Source organism: Lissotriton vulgaris, chromosome 11 (genome assembly GCF_964263255.1).
Source record: "Lissotriton vulgaris chromosome 11, aLisVul1.2, whole genome shotgun sequence".
NCBI lineage: Eukaryota > Metazoa > Chordata > Amphibia > Caudata > Salamandridae > Lissotriton > Lissotriton vulgaris.
This window is the reverse complement of record NC_141699.1, coordinates 725,854,903-725,868,245: the sequence shown is the minus strand read 5'-3', so window position 1 is coordinate 725,868,245 and position 13,343 is coordinate 725,854,903.

The window sequence follows — 13,343 nt, the reverse complement described above, 5'->3', positions numbered from 1 at the left end:
TGACCTCCCATCAGCAGACAGATAAGTACCTTGTGGCATGCTTGTACTTCTTCTCAGTGTCACTTGAATTGCACAATTATCAGACAGGTGATCTTGTGTGGCTGCGCTGTGTTTTGTTCTCCATTGCATTGCTTGTTGTGTACCTGCAGGCTCCAGTACAATTCTATGCTGTGGTGTATTTGGATGTATTATGGAATTCCCCATTGTTAGCCTGCTGCTGACTGCTGCACGCCTGGCGGAAGTGAGACCCTGGGCCACCGGCTCACCACTACTAGTATTACCCCCCCCCCCCCCCTCCCCCACCCCATTTAGGCCCCTCTTGCTTTTAAATGTGTTCAGAGCTGACTCCTGGCACCCACCCTACTTACATCATTACCAGACCTCCCCCAGTCTCGGAAGGCAGACTGAGGCACCGACGGAGAGGGCGGGGCCTCCTGAAAACCTGAGTCTGGACCAGGTGAGGTGAGGCTAATACCTTACACAGAATGGGTGGGAATTTCATCCATCCTGTAGAGAGGTATTTCATATAGTCACAAGTGGGCTCACTGTGACTAAGGTTTAACCTACTTTTTAAGTCACTTTTCTGTTTATTAACTTCACTTATTGCAGTAGCTTGTATCACATAAGGTCCTGAAGAAAGCCAGGGCAAATGGCCCATTTTGGCTGAAACTAGTCGACCCAAGATTTATGGCACATTTGCTAGGAGCCGTACCTGCATTTCTTTTTAATAGGTCTGGAAGCAAACATTAATAAAATTGTTTAGTTTGCTGCCATGTCCTTTTTAAATCCCTCAATATTTTTGCACTGCATTTAATTTGTCTTGGTTTTTTTTTTAACTTGATATGATTGGTCATTGAACCCTTGCCTTTTGGATTCTGGTTATCCGCCTCCTGCCCTTACGTCACAGGGTCACCCCTCGTGTGGTTGGGGGTTCTGTGACAGGGAAGCTGGAATTCCAAATGATGACACTGGCCACGAAGGGCAGTTGATGGAAATCCTATCTCTATCTTCCCTGCGTAGGGACAGCTCTCTTACGGTCTCTTCAGAATTGGCTGGGATTTGTTAAGAAGATATCACAGTTGCCCTTTCTTTCCTCTTCTGTAGCTCTCCTAGACCACCAGATTATATTGTTGTTATATATCATTACCAGATATCCATGATTTTACGGACTCCAGAATGTGCCCTCGACCATTGGTTGGACATCGGGAGTATGCCCTGGCCCACCAAAGCCTGGCCTCCCACTACAGCCCTGCCCCGAGGTCGTTATCTTCTATTCACCGTTTGCTCTGTTATCCCTTTGGGCCTCCCTCTGGCGCCACAAGCCTAGACTCATGCTTTGCAGTCTCTAGCCCTTGAGGCCTAACCTCTTCTTAATGTTGGTTAGTTCGTTCCCCCTTGTCTCCCTATGTCTCTCCTGACCCCCCTTTTTTGTACTAAGCACCCCACTCCGGAACATGTCCGAGTGGTCTGTGCATTCTGGCTGCTGCCTCACACTCTCTCGTTTTCCCCTTCCACTTTTCCATTCCCTCTTCTCCTTCTCCATCTCTTCTCCTCCTCTCTTTCCCCTCCTTCCATCACCCTTTCCAGGCTATACTCTGCCTCCTCGACCTTTCCCTCCGGGTCTTTTTCTGGTCATGTAACCGGCAGACCCACAACCTGCTCATTCTGCCACCCCCTCATTGTGTTCCATCTCGTGGAATGTCAACAGGCTTACACACTACATAAAGCGCAAGAAAGTGCTGTCCTATTTGCAGTCAAAATGGGTGGATGTGGAACTGTTACAAGAGGTGCACCTCTTCAGGTAGAAGTTGGAAAGCTATGCCAGTATTGGGTGGGGTGTGTGGTCACAGCAACTGTCCAGAATCAGCAGAGACAAGAGCTGCCCCCGCCAAGAAATATGGAGTCACAGTTCTCCTCCGCAGGCCACTGCCCATCACTGTCGTCAAGTCCTTGTCTGACCTGGATGGCTGGTATGTTTTTGTCAAGTTGAAGCTTAGGGAATGGATGCTCTGCGTTGTATTGGTGTACATCCCCTATGGCACTAAGTGTCCCTTTATCCTCCAGCTCAACCGCCTCCTTACCGAGGTCAGGGTCTCCCACTACTTAATTGGGGTTGACTGTGCAACCTAGCAAGGAACACAGTACCGGACTGAACCAGCCCACTGAATGGAGGCAACAATGTGGAAAGCCAATCCTGGGGGACGGGCTTTCTGACCATGGATTGGTGGATCACTGGCATCTCTCCCATCTGGCAGACAGGTAGTATACCTTCCTCTCTCAGGTACATGGCACCCAATACAGACTTGACTACTTTCTGGTCACCCATCTGTTGGTGGCCATCACTTGGGAATCCTTGAACATGGAAGCCGTACTCTCCTACCATGCACTGGTCATGCTTTCCCTGAACCTAGGGCCCGCCTCTCCAGGTCGCAAGCCATGGTGCTTGAACATGACAAACTACCGCATCCCCTTGGAAAAAGCCCAACTGTGCACGCATATTTCCACATACCTAGAAGACAACAGGGGCTTGGTATGCTCCTACAGAATCCTTTGGGCAGCCGCAAATGCCACCATCCGTGACCAGCTTATGAAAGACGCAGCTTTGGCAAATGAGCAGTGTGTGACTCGTAAAAGGGAATTGGAGGGTGAGTTTACAACCCTCACGTGCCTCTACACCACAAAACCCTCACCTCCCACGTGCCGTCGACTAGAGAAGGCTCGCTTGGACCTCAACGCATTATACACATTCAAGGCTGAATATGCACTACAGAGGCTTAAAGGCCGCCACTATAAGCAAGCGAAAAGGCAAACTGGCTCTTGGCTGCCCAACTGTGCCAACAGGAGGCTGCACTGGCCATCCCTGTCATTTACTCCACGGGCAACGAGGTCCTCACCTGCCCACAAGACATAGTCATTGAATTCACAACCTTTTACTGGACACTACACACCCTGGAGATACTGGCTGGTGCTGACAGACTGGAGGTGTTCTTCGATGGTGTGCACCTTCCTAGTTTCATCAAAGAAGGATGGACCCTACTCAATGTGGAAATCAGTAAGACCAAGATAATTAAAGCCATCTCCAAACTCCCCTATCATAAGGCACCCTGGGAAGATGGCTTCCCTGTGTAGTTCTACAAATGGTCTGGTGGGGATGTTGTTGACTCTCGTCATGCCACCTTCCAAGAGACTGACCAGACAGTCTCTCTCTGCTCCATCTCTTACAGGGCGGTGATAGTGGTCCTCCCCAAGCCAGAGAAGGACCCCCGCCTGTATGGCAGCTACAGGCCCAGTTCCTTACTTAATGAGTACATAACAATCCTTGCTGCCATACTGGCAGCTCGGCATCAAAAGGTGATCCTGTCCCTAATACACTACATGTAGGTAGGGGTTGTCCCCAGTCGCTCTTCCAGGAACCACCTCCTCACCCTCGCTCATTCCCAATAGGAGGCCAAGGATCTACTGGACGAGACCCTTGCCCTCTACCTCAACACTGAGAAGGTGTTTGATAGGAGTGAGTGGGGGTATCTCTTCACCACCTTGAAAAGATTTGGCCTCAGGAATTATTTGATCACCAAGGTCCCCTGGGTCTACGAATGCCCCACAGCAAAGGTCAATTGCGGCGGCTTCTTGTAAGACCCTTTCCCGATTCAGAGAGTAACATGACAGGGCTACCCGTTACAGCCCCTGCTGTTCGTGTTATCCATGGACCCCCTTGCGGCCAGAATCCGACAATTCCCGCTTCTCACAGGAGTACCTCAGCTGGAAGTAAAGTACGAGATCTATTGGTATGCGAATGACGTACTCCTCACCCTCATGGACCTCAATTGCTTCTGGACATCATCGCTGACTTTGCTGCTCTGTCAGAGTACTTGGTGAACTGGCACAAGAGAGAGGGGCTACCCCTATTGCACGCGACTACAAGGGCGGCAATCCATGGCCGATGGACACCATCGCACCTCAGGTACCTAGGGATCTTTGTCGACCAGGGCCTGGATCATATGGTAGCAGACAATCTGGATCCCCTTTTAGCCCGCATGAACCTGGACTTTGAAAAGTGTTCACATCTAGGCTTATCTGTGTAGGGGAAAGTATAGGCTGTACCGATGGTCACACTCTAGCGGTTTACCTATGGCCTTGGCATGCTACCTCTCTTGGGGTACCCCTGCCTATGCTGCGTTCAGTGGATGTAGGGATCCACTCCTTTGTCTGGGAGTCCTCTTGCCCCCACCTGTCCTACACCAAACTTCTGGCATGCCGCTTGTGTGGAGTCCTGGGCCTACCATCAGTCGAGCACTACGCCTTGGCCCTTCACGTCTCTCAGATGGCTTATATGCTTCCCGGGATGCTTGATCCACCACAGTGGATATTGGCATAATCTTCGCTATTGTCAAACCGCCATGGACTTGACCCTTTGTACAAAGGTGGCATTCCTCCGATGTGCACAGGCAACCTGATGCTGCAGGCCATATGAAAATCCTAGCACCGGGTGCATCGCCTCCTGAGAGTGGATCTCTTTCTCCATATGCACATGCCCCTATGTGGCAAAGCTTGCCTACAAATCGGAGGCGAGATAATCAACTGGCAACAGTTGTGAGTGGAGTGCATCCACAGCCTGGACAAGGCCATCACTGATGGGGCCCTCAAAACCTTTGGGAAATTTTGCAAGGAGTTTGACTAATCACCCCAACAGTTATGGCTGCATCTCCAATTGCAGCATTGCCTCCGACGCAGCTTGTGAATGCAGCCATGGTCCCTACAGGCCTCCCTAATAGTATCCTACCTCAGGACAAGGGGCTGCTCCCGGGGTTCATGTTGGGGCTCTATGACCTCATGAACGTCACTTATTCTCGCTTCCTCTCCTCAACAACCTCCGAACCAAATGGGAAATCTGGCTGTAGATGGAGTACGAGGTAGACGATTGGATGGATATCCTGGAGGCACTTGACCGGGCGACGTGGGAGGCCCGCTTCAAATTCTGCCTCTTCAAAACACTGCACGACTGGTACTGGAATCAGGTGAAGCTGCATATGGTGGAACTGCTGCCCCACGCCTACTGCTGGTGGTGCTAGGCCACCTGTTGCGAACGTGTGCACGTGCTATGCAACTGCCCCTCGATCTAGCCCTTTTGGGACACAGTGGGGGATATGTTGGGTGAGACTCCGATGCTGAGAACCCCTCTTCCCCATACTTGGAATCGCTTGCATGACCCGGGAGCATGCCTAGAACTCTCCCGCACTAAGCACTGCTTCCTGCAACAGCAAAGATATGCATTCTCTGCCACTGGCTTTCACCAGTGCCACCTTCACAAGAGGAGTGGCTGTCTGCAATTTTTCAGGCACCAACCCATCAATGTATCATATATAACATCCAGGACAGAACGGAGATATTCCTACGGACATGGACATCCTTCTTCCGGGACACCACACATTAAAACTGGGTGCAGCACCCCCCCTTCATGCTGTAATGGATGGCGGCACAGAGACTAGTCCACTGCACTGGATGTACGTCCTAAACTTCAGGCACTCCACCAATGATCCTGACTCTCCCCCACCATGCCTCTTTTCTACTTTTCCTTGTGTTCTCTATCTTCCCCAACTTCTTCCTCTGTCTCTCCCTCCCTCTCCTCCTTCTTCTGAGACACGCCATGCCCTGCCCAGCTGTGCTACTAGTCATACCACCCTTCCCACGACCTCTGTCAAAAACACGGGACCCCACTCCTCTTTGGGAATATGTGGCCTCCCTGTTTGACATACACCATGCAGTGCTACCACTTCTATGCCAGTTGGATACACCTTAACCCATTGCCGATGTATAACAATTTTGAGGTCAATGTATGTGATATTTGCTCTGCTCCGCTCCCTCCGATTGGTACCCTCCCTCCCTCTCCCATCCTGTATTACTCCTCTGTATTGCTTCTTTGGTTTTTCAATAAAGAATTGCAGCACAAAAAACAAAAAAGGGGGTGCAGGTGGCACCGGGACATTTTATCTCATTGATTTGGTTATTGCCCAGGAGTCATTCCTATCTACCAGCTCGTGCCCGGCTTAAATGTGTCATTTCCAGGCACCCATTTCAAAACACTGCTGGACCTGTGGAAGATCAGAAGAGGTCTGAACCTGCTGTCTGCAACTGGAGAAGAGCCCTGGCGGACCGGAGCTGTTCTGCCTTGTACCAGGACAACGAAGTGAACTCCAAGGGTCATAAGGCCCATCTCATGTGAAGGCTTTTACTTGCAACTGCCCAGCCAAACAGTGGGAACTGGACCTCGACTGAACCCTGGTGTTGGACCCTATCTGACATCCTTTGCGTCTATAAGAGCCTCCCCTGAGGTACTGGGGGCTTTAGAAATGTACTTCTGTGATGGATTGAGACTCAAAGGGCTAAAGCCAGAAGGCAAAATCTTTCACTAGGTAGGTGTATTTTGACCTGCACTGCATTGCGGTCAGCATCAAATTGCGCCTAAGTCTTGGTCTACCGCAACCATTGACTACCATTGGCACTTTGTGCTTCTTGGCGCTGTTTCTAATTACAACTTTTAAAAAATCATATCTTTGGTTCCCCTTATTGGATTTTGTTATTTTGGTGTCAATTTGTTGATTACATTTTACTCTATTTTCCAAATTCAGTTTGGTATTATTATTGTTTTGCATTTCTACTTTATTACTGTTTTGGCCCTGCATAAATATGTTAGATAAGTCTTTTTGTCTTGTGCCATAACTAGTTGAGCTCAGGTTAATGTATAGACTCTGAGAGTTCACCCTGACAACGGTTGTGATTTTGCCCTGAGGAGGTTGGTAACCCTCATCTACCCTAAATAATAATCTAGTTTCTTATACTGTTCCTGAAATTTTATGCTTTCAGGCAACATGGGCCCAAAATGTAATTATAAATAGGGGTGAGTTGCCAATTTTAGTCTTGCTGTGTCTAGCAGGAAAAGGCAATCTTTAAGTGGGCTGACAAGGGAGGCAAGGATTAAGCCTAGGTGGAGTTTGTTGAGTTCCGCTAAGCAAAGTGCAAAAAAACACTCTGCAGCACTACGAGGAGCTCCGCGAGTGGCGGTGTTCCTTTAGATAAATGCAGTTCACAGTGATTTTCCGTGCCAGGTGCTTATCCACACTGTGCAATCATGCACAGTGCAAGCGTGCGCTGATTCCTTACTGCCGCTCAAATAGATTTTTACTCGAGAGGCAGCTTTCTCAACGCAAGCGGGCGGTTTCTCAACGCGAGCGGGTACGAGCATACGCAACCTCTCGCAAAGAGAAATCTGACCGCCTGCGTTGAGAAATCTTTCCGGAAAGCTGATTTTCCATGCTTGCGCACGCCAACTTGATGTTGGCGATCGCGAACAAGGAAAAATCTCGATGGGAGGTGTTTTTTCCTCGCTCGCGCTTGCCAATTTGACATTGATGAACCCGAGCGAGGGAAAATAAACTTCGGTCCGTGGAGCAGAGTGTTTTGTAACTCCGTGAGCTGCATGTAATGCGGAGTGCAGAAAACTCTGAAAACTCCGCAAGCGGAGCGAAGTTCCCCGCCCAGACATAGCAAGGATCCAACTAGCTTGCTGTATTGAGGTTGTGGATACAATTACCAAGAATGGCCAGCATCTATTTTTAACTACCAATGGTGCTTTACATTTTGCTTATTTATCCAAGAAACATCAAGAAAATCCAATGTATTGCATTTGATTTTAACAAAGGTTCCCAAGGATGATTTGTTGGCAGTTTGGAGTGGTTTTAATGTGTCTATGTCTGCTATATTGATGACCAAAGTTAGCATGGAAAGTGTGGAAATCTCATATATTTATCAAGTGGTATGTCCTGGTATCAAGAGCTCAAAGACAGGAACATCTTTGTACACACACCTAAATAGCCCCATCACCCTTTGAACAAAGTAGTGTGCCTAACCTTAACTAAATCTCAAATGGCAAATGAAAAAGGCATCTTTCTAGAGCTAGAAATGTTAAAGGGCTATGATGTTGGAAATACACTACTGTAGCACTGCCAAAAAAGACACTTACAAGACATTTAAGGAAATATAAAAAACACAATGAATGAAAGTTAAAGTTGTCTGATTCTTGATCAAATGCTCAATAAAAACTATTTACCTTGCCCAATTATAGTCCGACCTGAAATCTGCTGCTGACAACAAGAGACCCAGGGGCATATGTACAAGGGATTAACTCCGCATTAGCGGCACATTTCCAACGGTTTTACAGCGAGACTTTTTTCGCCTTCTGTACAACTCTGTTAGCGGCAGTTTTCCGGCGAAAACGTCAATTATACAGATCTCCACTTCTGTTAGCGATAATGACATGCAAGGGAGGCGTTCTTGTGCAAAAACGACTGCTAACCCCACTTTGCGATATTTACAAGGGGATTCTTTAAGTTTGAAGGACCAAAAAAAGTGCCTCTAACTGCAGTTAGATGCAGTTTTTTAGACCAGAAAATAGCTGGTCCTAAAAATGGAGATAACCCTTGGGGCCTCATTTCAGCAGGTTTTGCTGCTGGACTGCGCTGCAAGCAATGTTGCTACGCTGCTCTGCAACAAAACTACAGGGCAGGACTGAGCACCATCAATAAGTTAGTGTGCATTCCTGGGCCTCACTCATGAAAAGTGTTGCAGCGCTGCGACAAGACAGCGTTGCAACACTTTTCACTACCCCCTTCTTGCGACACCACAGATGCGCTGTATTCTCTGGACAGTATTCCTTGACACAAGTAATGACAGATACATCTGGAATCCTGACGTATCTCTCTGCGCTAAAGTCACGCATTGCTGCAGTCAAGTCACAACCATGACGTGACACCAGCAATGCATGGGGCCAGCCTATCCCTGTGGCACTGTGTCACCCTTACACCTGCCATCATGCAGGCGTAAAGTACTGACGCAGTGCAGTTCTTGAGGGGTGCCCGGATGTCAGCGCAGTTGGAGATTCATTGGTGGCGGTTGCATGCTGCGGTGTCATCGTCTGTAAGCGTTGGTGGAGTGGTGGTGCTGTGGGAGTTGACGAGACATACTTGAGTGACCTTGATCCAGCTGCGAGGGGGGCGATGATGTGAGTTGTGTATGGTGGGCATGGTGAAGACGTGACATATACAATGATGATCGGTCAAGAAGAGTCCAGTGGTATGGCTGTAGTTGAAGGTCCTGCTGGCGGAGGAGACGTGCTCTATTGTGTGTCCTGCTATGTGGCTTCCTTTGGTGACTAGCTGCTTGAGTTTGATGTTGGGGAGCTACCCCAGGGGAGGGTGGTGCTCTGATCACTCGGGTTGTCCAGGTGGAACTTGAGTTCACCGAGAAGGATGTCGGTGGATGAGAGAGCCTGGTGTGCATGAGGTCAACAATGGTATCAGAGAATGGGTATCCATGGCCCGGGGGGCCTGTAGTTGAGGGTGCCGCAAAAGATGGGCTTGGGGTTGGTCCAGAACTCGAAGTTAAGGTGTTCCATGGTCACTGTTGGGTCATTAGAGTGCGTGGTCAGTCGGAGTGTGCTTCTGTAGGTGATGGCAATGCCGCCTCCTGGACGGTCGGGGTGTTCCTTGCAGGTGATTTAGTAGCCGTCAGTGATGCGATGGCGATGCCCGGTGTGGAGCAGCTATTGGTCCTGGCAGGCGATGTGCATCCAGGGTTGATGGTGAGGAGGGTGCTGGAGCCGTAGGGGTGGAGTGTCCGAAAGGAAGGGTCCTTTGTGCTGAGCGCGGTCCAAGGGTAGACGGACGCAGAAAAGCTTGCCTATGGCTTGCCTTTGGCACGGGAGACGTCCATTACAATGCAGGCATTACATTGTAATGCCTTTACAACGCAAATCCAACCACACATGTGACCTTACATCGCATTCCATTACAACTCATTGTGAGGTCAGTAATGGGGTATTTTTAATTTTTAGGGTGGGTATGGTTGTCGGGTGTCGGAGATTAAATGTGGGGTGTATTATGGGGTAAAATTGAAATGTGGGGAGTGTTTTGGGTTCAATCATGAAAATTGGGCTGTGCATTTGGGTCAAATATGAAAATTGGGGTGTGCATTAGGGTCAAATATGATTTTTAGGGTGTTTTTGGGGTCTCAAAGATGAATTTTAGAGTTCAGGGTTTGCTTTAGAGTGCAAGGGTTAGTTTTAGGGTTGCACTCACTGAAGTGGGAATTGTAATGTTTACATCTCCGCAATCCAACCACTTCCCTACTGTTGCAATATGCCTAGTATTAGTATGCGTTGTTATGGAATGCGATATAATGGTATGCGTCGTAACTCCATATATATCTTTGGCACACCAGTGGTACGCCGTTGTGCATGGCCGCACATCGACCAATATTGAGAAGTGCTGCGGGGGGACTGGACAGCTGGGAGGTGGGAAACGCCGGAAAGAACACTGGATGGGGCGTGGACACGGGTGTGTGTGTGTGAGCGAGTGTTGTAAATATTTAAATGTGACAAATATTACCTCGAGGCCGGGTCCTGTGTCTTCTTTGCTCCTGCTCTCCTGAGTCTGCTTCCAGGAACAGGAAGTAGGCAGTCAGGCTCCCTTCCCTAAGCCCATCACAACTCTGCAATGAGGCGTTGGGGTTGGCCATGGGTGCTGGGATGAGGTGTTCAGCCAGGGGCTGGAGGTGAGGACATGTTCTCCATGCAGGCTGTAATGCAGCCTGCATTGCGAACAGGACAGTGTGCATGACTGCTTTGTGCAGCATGAGTGGGCTGATCAGACAGTCGCTGCGCACTTGAGTGGGCATGCCACTCCGCCCCTGCCCTTCTCTGTGAGTGGAGCATCCCAACTCACCCTCCTGCCCGCAAAGGAAACAGCATGATTAGATCAGGAAGTTATCATCATGTGATGATTGTTCCTCTCGTTGCACTGCTAGAAAGCAGTGGGCGAAGCTCTTCCGCCGTAGCGGAGGAACTGACACTGGGGGTGCGTCATCTATAGGTGCGAGGCTTGGGCGACTCGACCCCCGGGCCTCCTCCGCTACAGGTCCCACCTTCTCCTTACCTTGACATTGACACTGTGGTGCATTCCGCTAAACTCCCTCCAAATCTGTGACTCAGCCAGCAGGAGCCTCAGCCAGGTGGGATTGCACAAGCCTGGGTACAGCAGTCCCAGCCAAGTCCACTGGTGAACCTCCCAATGCAGTTGATGTGGCAGGGCCCCCTTAGGCGTGAACTTGCAGCGCTCCTGCAACACAAGTTTGACGCAGCTCAGGGGCCTCACCTTTCACAGCGTCCGGCCAGCGCAACCTTATCCGGCCTGTGATGCAGAGAGGTGCCGCCCAACGTTGGTAATTCCCTCCGTGCACCCTGGTGTAGTGGTGGATAGTAGCATGCGATGCAGACCTCCCTACGTTGGTGTGCAGGAGTGCCTCTACTATTCACAGCTTCAAAGGGCACAAGGAGGTCTTCTCACACAGGTCAGCAACGTGTCTCCAGGCGACAGGTCCGACTTCACCACCGCGCCTCAATGTCTACCTCCACGGGTCATCGACTCCACAGCTCCTCCATATCTCACGCCAGGCTCCAGATGCGGGTCCAGTGAGGCATCCAGGCTCCAGACGCAGGTCCAGTGATGCATCCAGGCTCCAGATGCAGGTCCAATGAGGCATCCAGGCACCAGGCGCAGGTCCAGTGATGCATTCAGGCTCCAGGCGCAGGTCCTGCAAGGGATCCAGGCTCTCATCCTGGTCATCCTGGATGTTGGGTGGCTTGAGGGGGTTGTTAATGTGTGCTGCACTTGGCCCGGGCTGCTTCATTCTGCAGTTCATTGTTTTTCTTGCCTATTTTCTATTGGAGGTCAACTGATAAGCTATTTTTTTCCAATAGAGGCCAAAAACCTCATGTTGAGCTGACTAACATGCGTTTTTTGCTGCTAATTGGCCTTTCGTTGGTTTTCGCAAGCTAACGCCGGAATTCCTATCACCATCACGCTAATGTTAGCTGCAGTTTTCACAGCTGATCCCTGAAGCTATCGTCATGTAGCGACATCTTGTACATACGTCAGTAACAAGGCAATAGTTTTCAGCGGCACACTGCGGTAAGAAAACTGCTGCTAACTAGTGTTGGCGGTAGTTTTCACCAGTCCTTGTAGATATGGCCCCCAGACTTTCAGGCAACTAATTTATCAGGGTTTTGATGGATCATATTGCAAACACTTTATTCGGCTGTTTTCATAGTGTAAAGGGTGGACCTTTCTATCAGTCTATATATAATAAAGGGGACAAGTTCACAAATGCTATGGTGGTGCCTAATAGTGGCATAGATTGGATTCTGGGCAGTAGCTTACATGTTGTAACAGTACAAGTAATAGAAATAGCTCTAAAATCAGAAAAAGCAAGGTCAGCTGATCTCTTACTATTAAATTTAGCTATATTGAAATTTCTGGCTAGTGGCTTTAATTCAATAATTGACTGCTCCACTGCTGCAGAAAGTTGGAGAAATTAGGTGTTATTTTCTATTAACTAAAAAGGGGCTAGAACAAAGCTGGGAAATTACCATATGACTCCCCTGACTGATGCAGCCTCAAAAATATATATTTTTTTTTTAGTCCTCATCGAGCAAAAAGATTGTAGAGTATGGAGGAGTCAGAGGCCTCTGTTTTTTTATTCCTTCGGCCCTTGGTTATTCGAGGTGTTCCGTTTACCTTAGCCTTCAGGGGCCTCCTTTTGTTCATCTCTTAGCACTTGATTTTCGGAGGGAGGGGAGCTAGTCATTTTGACTACTCAGTTCAAGACTAGCTTGAAATCAGTGGTGCCTTTGCTTTAATCATTGGACCCCCTTTCAGTTCCCACTATATATTTTTCCCAAATATTCCAGAACCTTTTCTTATTCTTGCTCTGCCTTCCTTGTTTATCCACTTTATGTACCCTTAAGATGGAGTTTAACCAATCTGAGTGACTTGGTGGTGAATTTTTCACCCATTTTATACATATTTCCCTCCTAGCTAAAAGGATTAGTAAGAATAGGATATTTTCTTGCCCCTTAGACAGTATAAAATTGTGTGTATGTTTACAAATCCCAAAAATAATTAGTTCATCGCTTACCTCAATAGGGTGTTCTATGACCTCGGAAAGCGTCTTACCAATCAGGTCCCAATATTCTGCCAGAAGTGGACATTCTCGGAACATATGCAGATCATCCGCTCTTTCCATATCGCATTTAGGACATTTCTTTACTGTGCTGTTTTTGAATTTTGACAGTTTTTTCGGCGACCAATAGGCTCTATGTATTGTGAACAGATGATTCTTCTTCTGTGGAGCAGATTTTATCACTCTAGCTGCTATAATATTCGAGTCTTTCCAAAGGTCTCCAATTGGACGATTTAGCATGGAGTTACCCCAGATGTTCTGAGGGACTTTAT